Here is a 16,238-nt window from a genome sequence, read left to right as displayed (position 1 = left end):
AGCTAAGTTGACAATTATATATCAAGCATGAAACCTGTACTGGGGCCCACCATTTAAGATTCTTTTTAATTATCTCAGAAGAGATGGAGCCTAGTCTGGGTGCTTTCCATGTTTCAGCTGTTTAGATACTTCTGGGATCATCACTAAAGGCCATTATTGGAACAACTCAGCCCCCTCTACTGGAAGTGGGAAAATACAGCTGTGCATATAGCTGCTATGTAAATAGCTTATGTAATCAGTACTACATCTCTTTGGTACACCTCTCTTTTTAATTGTTTTTCAATAATTTATACTGCTTTTGACTTTGTATAGTTCTCTAATAGAGTATATGGATGAAGTTCATCCTATTTTTGTTCAAACCATGGTTTTGAATTATGGAAAAGGGAGGATTGCTTACATTACTATAACTGTATACTAATAGTTACTATATAGTAACTATTGCTATAAATATATAGCAATGGTGGATTCCTGAAGGGTGGGGAGATGCAGCTACTGTACATTCTGAAATAAGAGGGGTGGAGGGAAAAGATATGGTGGTTGGTGTCTCAGTACTATCAAGAAATGAAACAAAAGTGTGCTAGCCAGTTCCATCAACTTGTGAGAGGTCCAGCTTCCTAAAAGCAAGGATTAGGAATATAATCAGTTTACTAAGTATTATTAATAAGTTAGATACTTATTTTGGAAATTGGACTGGATAAATCAGGAAACATATTTGCCAAGAACTAGGCTGGGTTTAGGTTGGGGAGATCACCATGGACCAGTAACTATTTATGTTACTTTATAGAGAAACACATATTAGTCCCCAGAGGAGACCTGTATATGGAATTCATTGACTTCATAACAGCCTTTAACTCTGTTTCTAGAGAACTAATGTGGAACAAATTCAAGATCTCATAGGCACTTCTTAAAATGTTGAGTGATAATACCTATATCTAAATATATCTTTACAACCAAGATCAGTTTTCTGCTGTCATGCCTGTTTTCCAACAGTGATAAATAAGGGTATATTTTAGCTCCTTTACTATTTAATATTTATTTTAGTGGTATAGTGGAAAAAAATCACAAAACTGGAATATCACCTGCCAAGTCTGGCTGGTAGACCTGTTGTGTTACCTTTATGTGCAGATGATGTTACCGCAACTTCTTCTATTGGATTGAAGACAGCATTAAGATTTGCCTTCTATTGCATGGAAAATATCCTAGTTATTAACTTTAAAAAAATAAAAACGATGGTCTTTTCACAGAGATCCGCTAGATATAAACATAGATAGCAAATTGATGTGAAAGTTAACTCCTGGGCTATCTCTAAGTCTGTCCTAGGGAAGGCAACTTGAAGCCTGGGGAATTCCACCACTGGCCCAAACCACAGGGAGCAGCATAAGCAGGGAAGCTGCTACACAGCAGAGAGTCTGATAAAGCAACAGCAGTCCCAACTGATCCCTATGGCCCAGTCTCACAAGTAGAGTCTCACACCTGGCTATCTGTGAGGCACTGCCCTGACAACCTTCAGAGTCTTCTGAAAGACCTTAGCCATTCCTCCTCCCCTGCACTGGGCTCACAGCTGTTGTCTCACCTGGAACCCAGCTGGGGACCCTCTCCACCTCCACACCCAGCCAGGTCTTGGTGATACATGCCAGGGCATCCATCTCATCCAAAATTAAATCCTGGCTGAAATGAGCCTTATTAGAGAGCAACCTGGCATTAAGCAGCAATAGCCACCTAAGGCTCAGTGACTGCCCTTGGGGGCAAGGACACAGTACTGGTACAAGACATCAGGCCTGTGTTCCCCATAAGCAGCCCATCCCCTTACTTCCTCCATATCTCCCGTTACTCATCATCACTGCAATATTCTTGCCTGCCCCTACCTCCGCAATACCTAACTCTTCCCAAACCCATCCCCCTCTTCTCCTGGATCAAGGGCTCCATCTACACAACAAATCCATGCTCTCAATAGGCTGGTCAGTTAGCACCAGGTGCTGGAGGCCTAGTGAGATACCGCCATGTCTGGAATTGAAGTTGAAGTTGAAGTTACACAGTTTGTTCAAAAGGAGCAGAAGCAGTCGAAAGAGGGGAGGAGTTGCACTATAAGTTAAAGATATTAATTTCTCTCAGAAGAACAAGTGAATGAACTGCTATAGAGAATATCTACATATTAAATCTAATATTGAAATAAGTAGAACAAATAAAAACAGTATCATTGTTGGTATCAACTATTACCATCCAATCTAGAAAATGTGTATTATACTTTCCAAAAGCAAACTGCAGATCTTTGAAAAAGAATGAAATAGTAATGGGGACTGTAATTACCCAGACCTCAGATATGTACATAGCCATCATGCTGTTTCCTTTCAAGGTAGCAGTATTTTGCAGAGTTCAGAAAAGGACTAAGAAATAGTAAGTCAAAGAAATTAAAGGCATGAGAAAAGCAAACAGCTAAAATTAGTCTGCACCAACAACCTTTAGTATACCTCTCTATACTTTCCCATCTTCCCTTCATACATTGCCTATTCTTCTTTACCCTTCCACCTCTCTCTTTCAGGATTTCATCAACTCCAGTTACACTTTTGTCAGTCTTCCTCTGTCACTTGACTCATTCTATCTTAATGTATTGGTCTTATAGTTTGATCCCCATTCATTCTTTCTCCATGACTAAGTGATCTCAAAGTACTTTTTTCAACTCAAGTTGAAAACTCAAGTCCTGTCTTCATTCATTGAGCACCCATTCATGCTTGACCCTATCTCTTCTTGTTTTACCACCCACACTTATTAAGTATCCCATTTCCACTGCATTCAACCTTTTATGTTTCTCCTGACATTTCCAGCTGTCACTTCCAAATAACAGAGCAGAAGCAGGCTCTTATATACACCCATTCTTTTGACAAACATTAATTGCTCACAATACACCACATACCGCCTATAACCTTTCTAATGGTATTTTTCCATTTCCCCATCTTTAGTAAACATTTCACAAAGATGAACAATTTCATCCACTTGCTCTAGTTTTTCTCAATGTATGTTTAACTTGCAATTTTCTCTCCATTTTCCCTTTAAACACCACTTCCATCTTTGATGCATTAAGTTTCAGATTCATACTCCTCTTTTCACCATTAAGTATCTAACATTCACTACAAATCATTCAGACCCTCAGCCAATATATGGCATAATCCACATACAGAAGTACAAGTACTGTATATTAACATCCCCAACCAACAAACTTTAATGTTAACCCAAGTGAACACACAATCAACCAAAAGGACATCACCCATCCTTGTCTTATTCCTGGCTCAGTGCTGAACTATTTGCTAAGTATTCTGTCTATTTGCAGGAATGTTTTACGTTCATGGTGTTCTGCATTCAGCAATCAACTTTCAACTTCATATTTGCAAAAAATTCTATAATTCAGCCTTTTCACTTTATCAACCAATTTATCTAAATCAATGTACAATAAACCTACCTTCTCACATTCAGATTTTTCTCAGTGGCTTGCTGCAGAGCCAAAATTTGGTCTGCAGATTCTTGCCTGGCGTAAAGCCACATTGAACTTCCCAAATTTGGCCATTGCTACATTGGTTACCCCTTCCATCATTCTGCCAAACACTTTCCTGGGCACACATAACAAACCTGTAGTTTTTGCCTTCCCCCTTGCTAGTTTGTTGTGCCCATTTGGGCTTTAGGGGTGCGCTCATACACTTTCAACACAGACCACTTTGGTATGGTCCAATGCAAGATATGTTCACTAACCCAGCACCCAGGAACTCCTCTCTGAGGTTCCAACTTAACAGACTCAGCTCTTAAAGCTCTTAAGTAAGCTCCATCCTCCAGGAATGTTTCTGTCAGTATCAATTTGAGGAGGCTCCAGTTTTACCAATTTTTGGCAAAACCCCACAGGAATTCCTCAAAACATTAATTCTTTAAAACCTTAATAATCATGTTTAATTTGAAAATGAAGGGAAAAGATAGCATTTCTATATAAATTACATCGTTACTCTGTTTAAACTGGTAGCTTGGCCATCAGGAAGTATTCAAGATAACTTTTTCAGTGAAATCTCAGTCCTTCAGTTTTTGGAAGGAATAGAACAAAATGAGCAATAAGATAGAAGGGCATGTATAATCTTGCTTATTTCTCTAGGGAACAGTTCACTGAAGGCACATGCTGTTCAAAAGGTTTTGAATGATGACTGGAATAGCAGATTGAAAAGATTCTTGTGAATGTGATGCTCAAACCCTTAGTCGGCAAGAATGTCCAGATAAAAATGCAATATTTTGCCTTCAGCAAAATTCCAAAGATTAAAGAAGGAGAGCTTGCCACTGCTCTGAACAAAATAATAAAAGTTTCTGTTAGTCCCTTATAATGTCCTATATATTTTGAATATAGGCTATATTTTGAATTTTGCTACTATATATGGTTTTATATATGGTTTTGTATTGTTTTTACTGTTTTAAATTGTTGTATTGTTTTGCTGTTTTTATATTGTTTTCAACTGTTTGTGAGCTGCCCAGAGTCATGTACTGAGATAGGCAGCTATATAAACTTGATTGATTAATTAATGAATAAACATTTAATACCAAACTTTGTTAGATTGCTGGGGACAGACATATTCAGTCAATGGTCCAAGTCCTATATGCATTCCTGAACAGATTATTGCAGCTCTCTTCCCCTTAAGCTTATCATGTCCAACACCAAGCAGCATTTATTTACATTTATGGTATGTGCATTTAAATGTACCCTTCCCCCACAACTTTTGTCATGTGTATGCTAAAAAGGATTGAAACATAGTCTTATTGAGATATTTTTCACGTGCCAAAGGGAGAGGTTTTTCAGTGACTCCTCTTTTATCTTAACCATTGTAGTGAGAAGGGGAAGCCAAACCTCCTCCATTTATACATAAAGCTCTACATTACTCCTGCACACCTTGGAGAAAAGAAAGGTTTTTCCTGCCTGTTTTATAATGCTAGGTGGGAGAAAGGCAGCATCCCATACATTAACACCAATCAGCAGTAGATTTGATACCTTCTCAAATTGTTTCATTTAATCAGAAGACGAGGAGAATATCCAAAAAGAAGAGGATTCAGAGTAAGGAAGGGGAGAACTGGCTGCAACTGGATGAGAGAGGCTCAAACATCAGTGGGGTAGGCAGTCACCAGGGCCCCATTATTTTTTTAATTTCTTGAACCTATTTCTGTGCCACATTTCTTCTAAAACAAAAAATAAAGCCAGCAGCAAATTCAAATAAATCCTTTTATCCTAAATCAAATAGGATAATCCATATGCAAATAAAAATCAGAACAAAAATGCATAGGTTTCAGCTGCAGATGACTTATGCATATACAGTAGAACCAAATAATATTTTTTTCTTTAAGTTCTTGGTAGTCTTCCATTAACAGATAATGATTTTGAATTTACAGTTTTCTTAAGCTATAGAAATTTTTTCTATGGAAAATATTTTTAACACCAGCAAATCCTCTCCTCTTTCTTGCTTCCCTTGCCCACACCAGCAAAAATACATTGCAGGTCAGTCATCTATTGATTTATCAAAGGACAAATAATGCCAGACACATCTTATACCAATTTTGTTTATCTCTTCAATAGTCCAACTTGATGTCAGTTACTATTTAGCATGGCCAATAGTACTGATGTACAATGTCAGCTCTTACTCATTACTGAAACCAGTTTTTTCTAATTCTTCTACCAGTGGCAAAAACAATGAAGGGTTTTCCTGGCTATAGTTGACTAAAAGAAACCAGATGAAGCATAGAACAGAAAATATGCTTGTGTCTATGGTTGCTTACATATTCAGAATAGTCTGAATGTTGCATGAATTCAGACCACTGAAAAGATTACTTCATAATACATGTACAAACATAGATGTAAAAAGAGTGATAGGATTTTGTTGGCATGAGGAAGGAAATATAGCTATTACTGTACTCCTGTTATTTTTCACAATTAGTACTGAAGGGTCCTTGTGAACAAAAAATCAATATCAAAACAAAATTACAACAGGATTCTTAATTTTATTTCAGAATCGTATGCAGAATGAAATTGTTCTTATGATCAAAAGCCTTCATTAAATATACAGAAGGAGAGCATATGTGAAGCTCAATATATTTCTTTAAAGGGATAACTACAGTGATTTCTCAAAGTAGATATATTTATCCTGATTATATAGGATGACATTTGGGAAGTCCCATGAAATAAAAAGATTATCAGGAATTCTTAACAGCTTAAAGAAGCTAAGCAGTTTTCAAAGCCTATTCTAAAGAAGAAGCTGATTTCTCAAGTTTGTGCCCCTGAAGATAAAGTAAAATATATCACAAACAAACTAATTCTGGAGATGAATGGGGATGGGAGTGTTCAATATACACATTTGCCTGGTGAAGAGTGCTTGAAAGCCTGAAAGCATTCTTCTTTTTTGCTCTGTTTTGGCTGTTTCTAATAAATGATTGGTCTACTATGAATATTGTAGATATTTTTTTCAGAGCCCATGGTGGCTTCCACTATTTTTTATTCAGCCTTATCCTCCTGCAAAAGAGCAGTTCATACCACACACCCAGGTATCAAAAATACTCACAAAAAGACAAGATATGGCAATGCAGACTAGCCCCCCCCACATTGCCAATATACTGGTGACCATGCATCTGCCCCAGCTACATCTTTAGAGCTCATATGTGCATACACCATGCCTGAACTGGCAGTATGTAGCCATCACCACCAAGTGCATTGGTAGTAGCCATTTTGCACCACCTGAAGTTTCTGGATACTCTTCAAGGGCAGCCCCGCATAGAGAGCATTCCAGTAGTCTAACCAGGAGATGATCAGGGCATGAGTGACTGTGAGCAGGAGTTGTGAGTCCAGGAGGACCCGCTGATTGCACACAGGATCTGTTTGGGGCAGTGTGACCCCATCCAGTACCAAAGATGGTAAAGTCCTAGAACAGAGGGGCTCAAAACCCAAAGCCATTTAGTCTTGCCAGGGTTCAGTTGAAGCCTGTTGTTCCCCATCCAGACCCTCACAGCCTCCGAACACCGGGATAGGATGGCCACAGCATTGTTAATTCGCCAGGGGCAGAGATGCACAATTGAGTATCATCAGCATACTTACGATACCTCATTCCATGGCAACGGATGATCTCACCCAGTGGTCTCATGTAGATGTTAAATAGGAAAGGAGAGCACCCCACATAGCAGGGGCTGAGGACAGGATCTCTCCTCCTCAATCTCCACCAACTGGAACTGACCCCATAGAAAGGAGGTGAACCAGCATAACACGCCCAATCCTCTGATTGGTCCAGAAAGATACTATGGTCAATGGTATTGAAATTCACCGAGAGGTCAAGTAAGGTAAGGATGGACGCACAACTACCATCCCACCCACAGCAGAGATCATCCAAAAGTACGACTAATGCTGTTTCTGTACCATACCCAGATCTGAACCCTGACTGAAAAGGATCTAGATAGACGCGGTGGCACAAGGGCTTAATGACGCTAGAGTTTGCTGGTCAGAAATGGTCAGCACTCCAGCGGTTCGGGCCCGGCTCCATAGGACGGGGTGAGCTCCTGTCCCTTGTCCTAGCTCCTGCCCACCCAGCAGTTCGAAAGCTATTCCATCTGCAAGTAGATAAATGGGGACTCCCATTTAGATGGGAGGAACCAGCGGTGCTGCGTGGGGGAGCAAAATACCGGTGCTGGCCGAACTCCGAACGCAGCTGGCACGAGGGACGAGTGATGCGAGCAGCGAGAAAGATCTATGGAGGAGGAAAAAAGCCCGGATGACCCCCTAGCGACCCCTGCTGGTCACATAGCATAATAGCACTAATTGTAAGATTTCTCACTGTTAGGTTTATATATATATATATACTTTGTGAGCCGCCCAGAGTTCCCCATTGGGGGGAGATGGGCGGAGAATAAATCGAATGTATAAATAAATAAATAAATAAAATAAATAAATAAATAAATAAATAAATAAAAATCTACTTCATCCAAGGCCCTCTGAAGCTGCTGCACAACCACCTTCTCAATCACCTTCCCCAGAAAAGGGAGGTTGGATACTGGATGAAAATTGTCCAGTATTGTGGGGTCTAGCAATGGCTTCTTGAGGAGGGGGTAAACCAAACCCTCTATAAGAGGTGAAGGAACAACCCCCTCACTCAGAGAAGAATTTACAATCACTAGAACCCACCCACACAACACCCCCTGGGCCTCTTTCACAAGCCAAGAGGGGCATGGATCTAAGGAGCAGGTCCACTTCCACAGGTCCAACAGGTTCAAACTGTTCCCAGATAACTGGACAAGACTCCACCCTAGGCATCTCCCCCCCAGGCATCTCCCCCAGACCTGCAGCAAAGCTAATATCCAACTGCGAATGAATCTGAGTGATTTTATCTGGCAGATTCTGAGCAAATTCCTCTGCACAACAATGGAAAAAGTTCTCTAGCTCCCCTTTACCCAAGAAGGCTCATATCACCTGGAACAGGGCTGTAGGGCAGCAATCTGGATGCAATACGGGTGGAGGAATTTTGTCGCTTCACCACCCTTATTGCCACAAGGTAGGCCTTAATAGCGGCTCTAACCTGCCTTCAGTCAAGTTCATCCCAAGATGAGTGCCAGCAACACTCTAGACATCTCTCATTTCATCTCCCTCAACCCCTCCATAAACCATGGGGAGTGACGGGATCCATGAGAGGGGAGAGGTTGTGTAGACATGATCCGATCCAAAGCCTCAGCTGCCCCTTTATTCCAGGCAACAACCAGGGTTTTGGATGGGCCATGCAGCAGACCAGCAGAAATGACTCCCATCTCCCTCTGGAACCCATCCAGGTCCATCAGTCGCTGGGAGGTGGACCAATCTAATGGGTCCAGCCTCTCTGCAGTGGAGAGTGGTGCCAGAGAATCCCATGGTAATCAGGGTGTGATATGACTATGACAAGGGGGATACCAACAGCTCTCCCAATTGCAAATCACATAGCCACTGCTCTGACAGGAACACCAGATCTGGTGTGTGACCACTGTCCTGTGTCAGGCTCTGGATGACCTAGGAAAGGCCCATGGCCATAATGGTGGCCATGAACTCCTAAGCCTCCTCAGACTCCACTCCCAGAGAAGGCAGATTGAAGCCCCCAAGACCATAAGTCTGGGGAATTCCACCACCAATCTAGAGATGGAATCAAGGAGCTCAGGCAGGGAGGCTGCTATGCAGTAGAGAGGCTGGTACAACAGCAATAGTCCCAACTGACCCCTAGAGCCCAACTTAATGAACAGGGTCTCACATCTGGTGACCTGTGGGGCAGCACTCCTGAAAGCCATAAGTGATTCTCAGAAAACAATCGCCACACCACCATCCCTGCCCCTGGTTCTCGGCTGGTGCCACACTCGAAACCCAGGTGGCCACATTTCCAAGAAAGGTACCCTCCCTTCCAGGCCTAGTCTCATCATAAACAGATTATCAGATGAGAGACCATAGTAAGCCAAAGCTATTTGTCTCTTCCAAGAGGAAGTGAATTTGTTGACCAGGATAATTTGAGCTAGGGACCACTCCTTCCAGACTTGTTTCAGCTAGTATTAGCTGGTAGATTCTCATTCTGACTTCTATACAGCTTACCTTTAGTTACTAGAGAAATGCATTTGCTACTGATGGGCACACCGGGCATGGTTCTCAGGAATTTGGACTGAATAGATTCTAATGTGGATATACCTTGATAAGTACAGAGCTAAGCAAAATAGAGGAGGCTTACCACTTTTTGTTTAAATAATTAGAGCACTGCCACTACACAAATTATAGCCTTTGTAGCTTTTGCATTTTAATTATTACACTGGTGAATTTTTGTGCCTAAACTGAGAGGTCACTGATCTGATGTTTCCAACAAGTAGAAGAAGATACCTAGATATAGAAGAATTTGACCAGGCCAACTTGGTTGTTATTAATTTTCCAGTTATGTGGACTGGTATTATGATGCTTAGAAAAAATTACCACCTTTGTTTTGAAATAATTAATTTCCAGTTTTTCATATTGACAATATAATAACACACATGGGGATTGCTGCAAACCACCTTGGACACAGATAAAATGACTTTGTCACCGGCATATAAGAACCTGGGAATTGCCCCCTCTAGAGATGATAATGTACTTGCAGCTACCTGCCCAAAAGACTCTTTAAAATTGATAATGGAATATAGAGAGCAGTATAGTTCATTATCTGAATATCAGATAAATAAGAACAAACTCAAATTATGACATAGGACTTATCTGAGGAAGAAAAACAGTATTTACAGCAAATAGGCTTCAACGTTATTGCTAAAAAATTAGGTATCTGGGAATTTATTTAATAAAATTCATAATGATTTATTTAAGATCAATTACTTCCAGACTTGGAGAAGTATAATGGTAGACATTTCAAGATGGAGAAATTAAAACCGGTTAGGAAAATTGCATCAGTAAAAATGAACATTTTGCTAAGGTTCTTTTTTTTGTTGTTCTAAATTATTACAGTAAGAATTAAAGATAAGGCACTAAATGACTAGCAGAGACAAACTAATAATTGTATATGGTCTAATAAAACACCCAGGGCAAAGCTTAAGATTTTACAAGATTCAAAAGAACAAGATGGATTGGCAGTACCAAATTTTAAATTGTACAACCAAGGTGGTTGCTTAGCTTGTATTATAGCACCTTATGGCTGAATTGTTTCTCTGGAAGGAGCAGATGATTTGCACAAAGATCTTTGTAGAAAAATACAATCTATAAGGGGTCATTCAATAATAAGTAGCATTTTAAATGGGAGAAATACAGAAAATACAGAAAATAATTAATGCAGGTTTATCACCTCTTGCTTCAATATTAAACATTTATTTTCATGTAGAAGAATGTACAGAGAAATTTGATCTGTGGAGGTATAATAATTTGTATAGATTGCAAGACTTAATAAAACAAAGATGAGATTCTTTGAGATTTTTACTTCAGAATGGCCAAAATCACCTCATTGGTTTCAATATCTACAAATAAGCAGTATAATTCTAAAGGAATTAGAAACACAAGGTTAGAAGTTTGACTGAATTCAAAAAATTTATCACCCACTAAAAATTCAGATCATCTACACTGAGGCTTATTTGTAAGTTGCTGGCGAAGTACTATTCAGAAACTGAACAAGTCAAAGAGCGTATGATTGAATGGATGCAGAATTTAAATAGAACAATTGACACGCAACAATGAGAATACAAAGTTAATTTTACAATGCTTGTAAATTTTTCTATCTCCTTTTTTTCTTTTTCCGTTCTTTACAGAAACAATCCAAGGAAAGTTTCTGTAAATCTAATTTAAAAAACAAAGAAAGAAACTGGGAATTGCCATTTAGCAAAAAAAAACCCTCTATACATTGCAATTGTTATAAAAATGAAACAATAACAGGACCAAAATGTAATCTATCTGATTCCTTTATAGGTAGGAATAGAGGCTGCTAGGTTGTTGTTTTGAGTGTATTTAGAGTGCAGAGAAGTGTTTTTGTAGAGCACCTTTTCTTCCTTCATTATCAAGTGAAGGAGACAACAGTATGCAGATCAGGCAAAAGATTTCCTGCAAAACCTTCATGGGGAATTGAGTCAAAGCCTGCCTTCAGGTTGATGAAGATGGTGAAGAGATTCCCCATGAGACGCCAGAGTATTTCTCAACTAGATGCTATAGTGTAATACATTGGTCAGTATTTGAATAGCCTCTTCTGAAGCCAATTTCTTCTGTGGCTAAGAAATCATGAAATTTATAATAGAAATGTTTGGCTATAACTTTGCTGATAATGCTTAACAGGCTGATTAGGCAACAGCTGGCTGGGCTGGATTTCTCATGTTTCATGTTGCAGTGCCTGCCCTCTGGAATAGCATCCCACCCGAGATCTGTATGACTTCCGCCCTGAAAAAGTTTAAGTTCTTAGAAATCTGACTGTTTCCCAAGGCCATGGGTTAGGGTAGGTGATGAACCCCTTATGGTATTTTATCTGTTAATACATTTTTTTTCTCAAGATACTCTTCTTGTTTTAAAGTTGTTTTAAAGTTGTTTTAACTATTTTAATGTTGTATGCTACCCAGAGTCTTTAATAAAGAAATAAACTGGTATTATTATATTTTATTATTACTATTACTACACTTTTTGGGCATCTCAAAGGAGTTGTCCATTTACATAAATAGAGGTCCATTATGGCTGCCCACAATTTGGGGTTTATTTTTAATAGTTCTGAGCAAATCACATCTACCCCAGCCACTGCCATTTTTCAATTAAAGTTTGAAGTTTGAGGATTTCTGGAGATGGGGCCTAATCAAGAGGTAAGGAAAAGGTGGGCATGGGCCTAGGGCTCTGTTATGCTGAAAACATCATTAAAGTTAAATCTCAGGCGAACTTGAATTCTGAACACCAGAACTGGGGTGTGGGTATTGTGTCAGAGACAAGGTGCCAAAACATGGTGTTATTTTTCTCCTGGATTGCCTAAATCAGTTTTTCCCAAATGGCCATTAATTAGCAGAAGCATATTTCCTTGGATTGCTTCTTTGTTTGCCAGATGATGAAAAATAAGAAGGTATGAATGAACTCTGAATGTCCAAGTTCCACCCAAATAAAGATTGGGAAGCTAATTCTGGCAGTGGGGATTTTCGTACCTTAAACAATTTGTCCTCCTAGAGTTATTGAAGCTATAGTGAGAAACAATATAATTAGCCCCTTTCCTTCCCAGAACTCAGCATTACTTCCAAACAAACAACTCAACAACCCAGGGAGGGATGAGCCCACACAGGAATTCCATGGCAGCTTGCTCTCACTCCAGTCTGCTGACAAGTGAATGATCCCTCATGGCATCACTGACCTGCTTTGCCTTATCCAAATCTTGCATTTATTAATGAGAAGCTTGATGTGCTGCATCATCTGCCTATGTATCTGCTGAAAGGCAGCTTCCCCCAGGTGGAGAGAGGACTATTACACCACTTTAGAAATAACCTAAAATGCCATTTCTAGCCAGGAATCTGAAATCCCTCATAGCCTCTCCCATGTCTGCTGATTCTTCTACATACAGTATGTATTACAGACTGTCCAAATATTGCTTGTTGTTAAAAACAGCACGAACAGGGTCTTGCTGTTTTAACAAGAACAGATGGGTCTCTCACAAGGCAATTACTTTTTCTCTATGCCAGATATGTCCCAATTTAGAAGCAACTGAGTAGCTTCCCTGAACTTTTCACAGGAGCAGAATTCTAATACAATTCAAAACTTCAATTATTCTGTTCATGTTACTTAAAATGAGGAATTATTTGGAATATTTCCAGATTGATCCAAAACTTTGTATGTGTGATTTTATCATCAAACCTCTGCTCTGTAGCATAAAACACAGGCAAGTTGTTAGGAGTTCCAAGTGGAAAGTGAGATCAACTCCAGTGTAGCCTTCAGCAATGACCACCAGAGCAAATGTGATTTTCTTCTCAAAGTTCTTAACAAACTACTTATAGGAGGTCAGCAGGAGGATTCTTGGGGTCCCAGAGTTAAGAAGGTTCTAGGTTATCCAGAATAACACTACTAGCCAACATCCTGAGGATGCACTAAGCATAGAAAAATATTGACATCACCATTCTTACCTTGATGCCATAGGCCCTAATGTGGCTTATACCCACTTTTGATCATCCTCATTCCTTATCTTTCACCAGTGTTTCCCAGGCATCTTCTTAAGTCCTCTCTGAGTTCTTTGTTAAAAGGCCAGTTAGAAACAAATCTATTTAGCACCCTTTCTCCATGATCCTGAGTTCAACCAGGTTCCTCACAGAGTTGCCTATTTAATCACTGGGAAATTCTCCCAGTGCCTGCTGGAAACCAATCAGATCCATAACATGTTTGGGATGGTCAGCTTGATGGGTTCATCCCCCTTACAGACATCAAAGATGACTGTGAGTTCCAAGGCAATAAGATAATGATCTTATCATGACAGTGGACTAATATCCTCTATCTTACAAATCAGTTCCTCTGAGGTGAATACCAGGTCCAGCGTGGCCTCATATGTGAACTGGTATCACGATTTCTTGGAACACGTCCATGATTGCCAAGGCAGTCATGAATTCTTCATCATCCATTACCCCTCCCCCAGGGCATGGAGGTTAAAACCTCCCAACAAAAACAGCCTGGAGGAGTCAGCTGGAAATGAGGGCAAGGAACCTAAAGAGAGAGCCTAAGTAGCATAGGGGATGATATGCCAGCAAAACTTGCAGCTTGTCCCAAGTATCCAATTTCATGTAGAGGACCTCACATGCCCACCTGTGGAACAATATGTAAGGTTTGCCCTGTTTGACAGAGAAACTCCCGTGACACGTGTGGTTCACAAAAGAGGTTTACTCATGCGTAACGTAGCAGTCACAAGCAAAACCAGGACTGGCTTGGTACAATTGCATCACTCGTTATATTCCCCCCTTCCCGCGCTTTTTTCGCCCCGCGATCGCGTTACCGCTGCGGATTATCGGCCCCCCAATAATCCCTCTTAATTGTCCATGATGACAGGTTCGGTCAGGGTCCATTGTCCTTGATTGACAGTCCCCCCCCGGTTTGGGTTGGTCCCCCCCGTTACGTGCAAGCCCGAGGGTTCTGCGTTGCGCGGCGATCTTGTTTCGCTGCCTGCGGCCCTGTTCATTGTTGGCTTGCGCCGTTATCAGTGTAGAGTTAAAACTTCCGCTGCGGTTTTCCTGTTTGGCTGGGCGCAGGTGGCCCGTTAATTAGCGGCGCTTTCAGTTCCTCTTTCCCTCGCTAGCTGCCGCCGGTGGAGTTCGCGTGGTCTGGCTGCGAGCTTCCCCGAAGCCCCGTGCTGACCGAACCTGACACAATATACCTGGTCACTATCAGATTCTCATGAATTAGTAATATTATCCCTCTACCCCTACTGTGGGAGAGCCACTTTGGTGCAGTGGTTAAGGCACCAGGCTAGAAACCGGGAGACCAGGAATTCTAGTCCTGCCTTAGGCACGAAGCCTGCTGGGTGATCTTGGGTCAGTCATTCTCTCTCAGCCCTAGGAAGCTGGTAAGGGCAAACCACTTCTGAAAAACTTTGCCAAGAAAACTGCACGGACTAGTCCAGGCAGTTGCCAGGAGTCAAAAACTGACTCAAAGGCACCAAAAAAGAAAATTGTGGGAATGCTTACAGAATAGGCACTGAGTCATCACGACCATTAATTATTTTTTAATGCATCTCTCAATAATAGTATGATAACGGTCAGTTCAGAAAATTCTTGTAAAAACTATAGCACTTCATTCTTCCTCTCATTTGACTGCATAATCCTTGGAAATGCATGGTATTCCTTTGTTGATAAAAAGAATAATATGTTGATTAGCCTACATGATTTTTTTGAAAAAGGGTAGAGCAGATGAAACTGCTATATGAAATGCTTTGTCAGCTTTATACAGCAAGAATCCTACAGGGTATGCAGTAATCTTGAGCCTGCTAGATAAAATAATGCAAAAGATTTGCAAGCCCAGCATGTATTTTTCTTCTCAAACTCTGAAACTTCTTAGTCTTTCATTTGGCAAACAGCAGAAAAAAGTTCACAATGGGAAAGTGGGGAACAAGGAAACATAAACGTAACGTGATAAACATAAACCAAACTAGAGTAATTTAATGGGAAAATCTCCTTTATGATGACTACATAGACACATAACAAGAATACAGAAGTGCTTTGCCATTGCTTTCTTCTGGGATGTTTCTTAAACTTCCCAGTCTAGCCTACACTTCTGGGATTCCCTGGTGGAGCTTCTGTTCGCCACCCTTACTGCCATGAGGTAGGCTCTAACAGTGGCTCTAGCCTGTGTGTGGTCAGGTTTGCTCTTCACTGTTTGCCAGCAGTGCTCTTAAAAATACGTGGGCCTTGGTAATAAGAAAATAATTCTGCAGCTCATCCTAACTGGAGACATCTGAATGAGGTGAGCAGTACAAATCCACTAGAATTGTATTGTTAAATTGGAAAAAAAAATCAGTGACCATTAAAACTCCTGAGTTTACATCAGGCTGCTAGTATGAATGTTTGGAAACCTTCCTAATATTTAAGTTTGGAATCTTCTATCTTTTTACCTGAGAATGAAAGACTCAGCTCTATGGGAATTGCATCTGAGAAAACATGCATAGGATGATACTATTAAACAGTTATAGTTTCTACAGTGAATGAAAATTTGGGGCTTGCAACCCTCTCCAAGGTTTCTAGTCCTAGAGGCCAACCAGAATAAAATTCTGAAAGCTATCCTA

The 16,238-nt window shown here is 40.4% G+C and overlaps 1 protein-coding gene across 4 annotated transcripts in view; it reads left to right on the top strand.

Annotated features, from left to right (window-relative positions):
• Positions 1 to 16,238, top strand: part of SPAG16 (sperm associated antigen 16) — a 336,494-nt gene that overhangs the window by 230,445 nt on the left and 89,811 nt on the right. The gene's annotated exons all lie outside the window — the stretch shown is intronic.

This window comes from Python bivittatus, unplaced genomic scaffold (genome assembly GCF_059951505.1).
Source record: "Python bivittatus isolate LINGU-HERP-01145 unplaced genomic scaffold, Pbiv_v1 ctg000200_np1212, whole genome shotgun sequence".
NCBI classification, from domain to species: Eukaryota; Metazoa; Chordata; class Lepidosauria; order Squamata; family Pythonidae; genus Python; species Python bivittatus.
This window is presented reverse-complemented; position numbering and strand designations above follow the sequence as displayed.